Raw genomic sequence first — 6949 nt, forward strand, 5'->3', positions numbered from 1 at the left:
TTGAAATAAAGGTAAGTAGTATTCGTCGAATGTTATAACTTCGTTTGTAATTTGTAATCGTCGCCCAAAATAACCAAAATAAATATATTTATATTTATTTTATAAGAAGAATTCGAAATCCAATAAGTGTCGTTTTTAGATCATAAATGCGTGTCGTGTTTCGGGTTTTTAACGAAAATTGGGCAGAGTTTCCTCTGTTTTTGGAATAACCTCGACATCTAAAGTGTCGATATTTTAATCAAACTCAATCAATAATTCAACGGAACCAAAATATGCATAAAATTCTCGTTAAAATATCAAAACATAAACTAGTATTTAATCAATTCGGGTTGAGCTCGGGTCGCGTATAAGTCTAAAATCTAATGAAAAGTGGCGTAACAACGATTCGCTACGCCTAAACTTTACCGGGTCTTGCGTGTTGACTGCTGTTGACCGACTGACTTCGTTGACTGAGTTGACCAGTTGACTGAGTCAACCGGGTTGACTCGCATTGACTGAGTTGACCGAGTTAACTCGGTTAACCGAGTTGACCCAAACCATGTCTGAAGTAGACCAATCTGATTGAACCGAACCCGATCTGAGCCGAGACCCAAAATTCTGACCGCTGACCCGGACCGTTGACTTCTGTTGACCGAAGTTGACCAGGTCTGACTCCTGTTGACTGAACCGAACAAAAATCCCGAACCAAACTTGAAATCAACTGTATAACATCACCGTCATCATCATCGGACATCAATTTAAGAAGAAATATACAGAGGAGGGGGAACGTTACCGTGAAACTCATCAGACGAGTCTCCTACCGCCGCTGCTGTTAACTCCAGCGGCTATACTGCCGCGGTCGACCACCGATCTTCACTAAATTTTATCAGAAATCAAGCAAATCCCCATCGTCACTGGTGTCGTACTACCGCCGCCGTGAGCGGCTCCATCTCCGACACCTCCGACTTTCTCTTCGTCTCTCTCTCTTTCTCGCTAGTCGTCTCGACCGGCACCACCCACCACAGCGCCGCCGCCTGTGGTGGTGGTGTTGCTGTTGTAGCCCGCTATCACCATACGATCGTGGTGGTTGGCCGATTAACAGGGGGCTGCGGGTGATCAAAGATGAAGAGGGAGGAGGTGAAGGTGAGATGTGTGGTTGTCGGTTTACCGGCACCGGCCGGCGGTTTCACCGGAGGTGGAAGGGAGTGGTGTTGTGGGTGGGGTTTGTCATGTGAAGAAGATGAAGTCTTTGTGTTTGTTAATATGTGTGTATATTTAGAGATGGAGCTTAGGAAGTTAGGGTTTCTCACAAAAAGGAGATGAAGTGCAGGGATTGTGATTGTGTGCGTGTTTGGTCTGAGGTTTCACTTTCAAGATAAAGTGACTCTAAAATTTTATAGTTAGGGTTTTCTTGTGGGCTTGGGCTTAAAAGCCCATTAACGTGTTTTAAGCGGCCCAATAAATATCCAAAGCCCGTTTTCAAACCCGATTATCGTATAACGCCATAAAATATAATCTTAGAGACGAAACGTCTAAAAATTTACATCGGATGTTGATATTTGACGCGTATGATTGTCGTCACGTTAAAACGCGTAACTTGTTCCGTTTGTCGTTTCTAACTCGTTTTCGATCCGCTTTCAACTACGGAAAATAAAATTTAAAAACGAAGCTAAATATATCATAATATATTAATATCGAGATGGAAATTCGAGCCCGGTGCTTCCGTTTCGTCGTTGATTGTCGGCGCGTTACTGTTTCCGCGTTTTTCATTCACGTTTTCCCTTTGTGTCGTTCGAAAGGATAATATTTCGCAAAACTACATTCACAACTATAAGTTATACGTATAAACTTTGTATTTTTCGGCGTTTTCAGTAGTTTGTACGGTGTCAGTTCGTTATCGCTTAATATTCAGTAGATTTCACGAAAATCCTCATACGCGCACTGTAACGTTCGATCAGCGTTCCCAGGCATACCAAGAGCCTAATTAAGTTAATTCGTGCCTTAAACACCACGTATTATCGCCTTAAACACTTGTTAATTGCGTAATTAAAAGCCCTTAATTACCGGTTGTCACAATATATTCTTAGCACCAAGCAAAGACATAGTGCAAGAGCAGCTTTTCAAGGTATGAGAGGGTTTCTTTGGAAAGGTTAGTGTTTACCCTTATCCCCTGTTGAGGATATTTTGGGTTTATGTCCAACCCTTGTTCATCGTCTTCATCCTTTCTTGAGCTTTCAACTTCGACCACAAAAGCTTCGTGGGTAGGTTGAAGGGTTGCTATCCCTTTTTCAGTGGGAAACATCACAGTGCATTGACCAACTGAAACTGCCATTCCAAACACACTTTGCCCTGACCTTCCTATGATGCCATCATAGTTGGAAGGGATATTGATCACCGTAAAAGTGAGTTGTTCGGTTCGTCCATTTGTTCTCTCGCTGAACAAACATTAAGGGTTATTTGGCCTAAAGGCTTGATAGGTATGTCTGCGATACCTTCGATGGAGGATTCAGACTATTGAAGCTTTGAACGTTCATCGTCGCTGAGAGGGTTAAAGCATTTCTCAAACATGATTTTGGTGGTTGCGCCGGTGTTAATGTAAGCGTTTTGTGTCTTGATGGTTCCTATGTTGGATTCCATCACTAGAGGGTTTGAAAGCAACTCTCATTTCGGTGGTAGGAAGCAAACATATTGACGTTCCCATGCCTTGAAATGATGGCGTTTGTGGGAAGCTTTGTTTTCAAGGATGACTATGTTCACTTCCTATTTACTTTTTTTTCAACCATCTTGTCCTTGACCCCTTTAACCAAGTGAGTCTGTTCGGACTTGACGGCTTCTTCGATCCTCTTTTTGAGTTGGAAGCAATCATTGGTATGGTGACCTTTCTATTCGTGAAACTCACAATACTGGCTTGATTTTTCCAATCTTTTGTTTTTTGGCAAAGGTTGAGGAGGGTGGAAGCTGTGTTTTACCTCTTCAGTTGCCAAGATCTCTTGTGGAGTCTTGGTTAAGGCTGTAAAGTTTATTGTTTTTTCTCGGCTTGGAGGGTTCCGGCCTTCAGGCCTTCTCGGATCCGAACCTTTGAACCGTTCGTCATAAGAGCCATACTGGAAGCTCCAGTTAAGAGTTCTCTATTTTTTTTGTTCTTTGATGTCTACAGCTTATTCTCCTCGAATGTGGGTTTCAGCCCTTTTGAGTGCTTCTTCAAGGGTTTTGGGCAAGCATTTATTGAAGTCTCTTGTGAGATATTTGGAATTTAGCATTCATGAACCCTGCAACCCTAATCTTTTCATCGGCGTAAGTTAAACCTTCCTTCTTGTACCTTTCGATTAAGTCTCTGAGACTTTCATCATCACGTTGTTATGGGAAACCTTTGCTAAGATCGTCAAAGGTCTGAATGCTTCGTTCATGAAGGTTATTGAACCATATGCATGAAGTCCCTTCAAGGGTTCGCATGAACATGAGACAACATCCGAGGTTGGGCCATTTTTCAAATCTTGCAGCCCCGACAAAGATTTGGAGGTGGTCTTAAGTACCGTGATGGCATCTGTATCTGTGTTTGAAACTCATAATCAACGATTTATTGGGAGAAACAAGACAAGTTGTTTGGCTGGTAGGATTTTGAAAGGTCTTCTACTACCCTTGAAGCTGGGTTACCGTTGATGAAGTGCTGCAAAGGAAATTGTGCCATCATCTGTGTCATCAGCTAGGGCATAAGGTTAAAGCCTTAAAGGCTTTTTGATGGCACTGTATAAGGCATTCCCATTGATGTGCTCATGACCGCACCTCGAGCCAAAGGCAGGGTGGTCATGGCTTGTTCCCACGAAGTAGCAATGGGAGGGGGAACACTTGAAGCTGGTGACTACAACAATTGATCAAGAGTGGTTTCATGCCCAATAGGTGCACTGGTTGTAATGGGTTGGGAGGTAAATAAGGGAAAAGCGGTTGGACTTTGCCACCCAAAAGCTCAAGGGCTTGAGTGGTTGGTCTGTCACACTAGGACCAGCTTCAAGGTAAGATGTGACTGAACGTGAGCTGCTAAAAGGAAGAGATGGGTGGCCAGGTAACAATGAGGGTTCAGACTCCTCATAATTTAGTCTTATTCTCACCCCCTTTTCCCTTTCTAGGCTCACATACTAGTGTAGAAGAGATCTCAGTTGTAAGACATTTCTAGCTACTCCCTCGGGTGTTAGATCTATGCGTTCCGGTGTACGCATTGCAACGGTTTGAGGAGATACAACCCCTGATCGAGATGGGGTTGACGTTTGAAATGAAGTGAACTACGGGAACATAGTCCCCGTTGGAGTACTTCCGGGAGTAGAGAAAGGTGATCAGAGTTTGGTGTTAAATCGGTGTTGTTAGGTACCTGATTTACCTTGCCGGGAGATTCGCTTTCAGACATGATGTAAAGAGAAAATGGAGCTACACAACTGGTCTTTAAGATAAAGTAAGCGGCGTAGCCCCACGGTGTGCGCCAACTTTTTGCTACAACAAATACAAGACCAAGGTCTGTAGCGATATCTCCGGGGTAAAAGGGATCAAGGTTTCGATTAGCCTGACGCAGGTCGTGGGGTCCCCCACATTTGCAGAACGTGGAGAGAGATCAGTGTTTTTATTGTTGTTATTCACTTGTTGATTCTGGATTGAAAAGTGTTTAACCCAGAAAGCTAGTACCAAATGTTATGATGTTGTGCCAAGTGAAGAAAAGAACTAGCATAAAGCGAGTTCTTGAGAGGAGGAGAAAGATCAGAGATTGAGAGCAATCTCAGGTGATCTTGAGTTGGGGCTCCTGCATATCAAGAGGTTGTGATTTATAGGGAAGGGATTCTCCCTAAGAGGAAACCTTTGACCAGTGATCTTGTCTGCAGTGAGGGAGTTGCCCATTTTGGAAGGTTGAAGGGTTTGGACCTGCGGGTAAAAGAGTGTGCTCTCCCACATGCTCTGGTTGCGGTTGGGCATGAGGATTCACACGCAAAGGGTGATGTGACAAGGCTCTGACTCGTCGTCTTTACTGTTCATGACAGCTGACCGTTTCCGAACCTTTTAACTTTTTAAGCTGTTGTGTACTCTAATCAGTTTATTAAGGTTTGAGCTACCCTCGTCATCAAAAATAATAAGGAGAAAACAAAGGTACCAATACGAGAATTAGGTCAAGTGTCTCCGGAGATAAAAGAATCACGCAGCTAATCACAAAATTAACATGACAAGTCAATTAATTTAAGCTAGGCAGCCGAGTAACTAAATTGATTCTGTTATGAACCAAACTTCCTTTATCATCTTTGATTGGATAAAATGTTGAACAGTACGTTGAGGACTCTTTTATTTAACTTTTGCTTATAATTATGTGTTAGATTTTAGTAAAGCTTTCATCTTTATCACGAGTGATGTGTTTTTGTATTTATTCATATTGATTATATCATCAATTTGTTTGTTTGTTCAATTCTTGGCATGTTGAATTACCCTCTTGTTGGAAACAGTTATCTCTAGGTTGGTGAATTTTAGTCATTATATGGGGCTTTGTTGGATATATCTATCTCTAAGTTGGTGACTTTTAGTCATTAATATGGGGCTTGAGAATTTAAGAACACTCGTAGTGGGGTTTTTGAGCGAAACGCCCCCACACGTCTTGGAACCGCCCTTAAGGGTGTTTTTTTTTTCAAAAAAAAATTGTTTTGGCGTTCTTTTTTCCACGTCGTGTTCATTTTGTTTTGGCATTGTAACGGCTATTTTTTTCCTTTATTCAACTTATATATATATATATATAGGGGAAGGTTCAAATGAAAACCACTATTTATTGTGAAAACTCGAAAACTAATTAAAAAATGCCAAAAAAACATACAAAAAATTTTTTTTTTTATTTTTTTTTTTGCAATCAAAATTTCGCAGGTTTTTTAATATAAAAAAAAATTTCAAAAAAAAAAAAAAATTTTTTTGTGTAGTGCACATGTGTAATACTGCACATATGTATAGTGCACATGTGTAATACTGCACATATGTATGTGTACTACACATGTGTATTATTACACATGTGCACTACACAATTTTTTTTTTTTTTTTTGAAAAAAAGTTTTTTTTTATATATAAAAACTAGCGATTTTTATAAAAAAAAATTGAAAAAAAAAATTTTGTGTGTTTTTTAGGCTTTTTTTAGTTCGTTTTCGAGTTTTCACAATAAAAGTGGTTTTCATTTGAACCATCCCCTATATATATATATATATATACCAACCTTCACCCATTTTATACAAACCAAAATAAAAAACCTTCACTTACAACATCAAACAACAAATCCTTTTGTAGGTCCCTCGGAGGTTGAGGATAAACCTATTCCTTGTTATGTTTAACACACTAGCAAGTGCGGAATCCAAGCTAGAGTGCAAACCGTAGTTTAGATGAAAGCAAAGTAACAAGAGAAAGAGTAGACAAGCAATATATCAAAGTTTTCTCTTGTATTTCAGTGGACACGGTTACAGCCCTTGACCAAACTGAAATGCTCTCTTACAAGACCTTGGTTCACTCACAATGCTCTCACAATATCTCCGAATGACTTGCAATGACTGTGAAACCTACATGGGATATATATACCTATAACAGTTGACATGCACGAAGGATAATGAGTTCTGGTCGAAGGATCATCTATCGACCAGAATGTCCATCGAAAGATTCCGAAGGATCCATATATACCTCGAAGGATGATATATCCTTCGAGGTCCATAAGTATCCATCGAATGATGTCTTTCGAGGTCATCGAAGGATACATAACATCCTTCGATGACATCCTTCGAAACATACAAATTTATCACACTAAGTGTTGACTGTTTGGCCAAGTCAAACCAGGAGGATGGTTGACTTGGTCAAACATACATTCCAACACATAAACAAACATAACAAAAGACGTAAACACAACAGACAAAAGACATCGATTTATACATTACAAAATACAGACAAAGTACAGACACAAGTGCACCAACAAACT

Source organism: Helianthus annuus, chromosome 17 (genome assembly GCF_002127325.2).
Source record: "Helianthus annuus cultivar XRQ/B chromosome 17, HanXRQr2.0-SUNRISE, whole genome shotgun sequence".
NCBI lineage: Eukaryota > Viridiplantae > Streptophyta > Magnoliopsida > Asterales > Asteraceae > Helianthus > Helianthus annuus.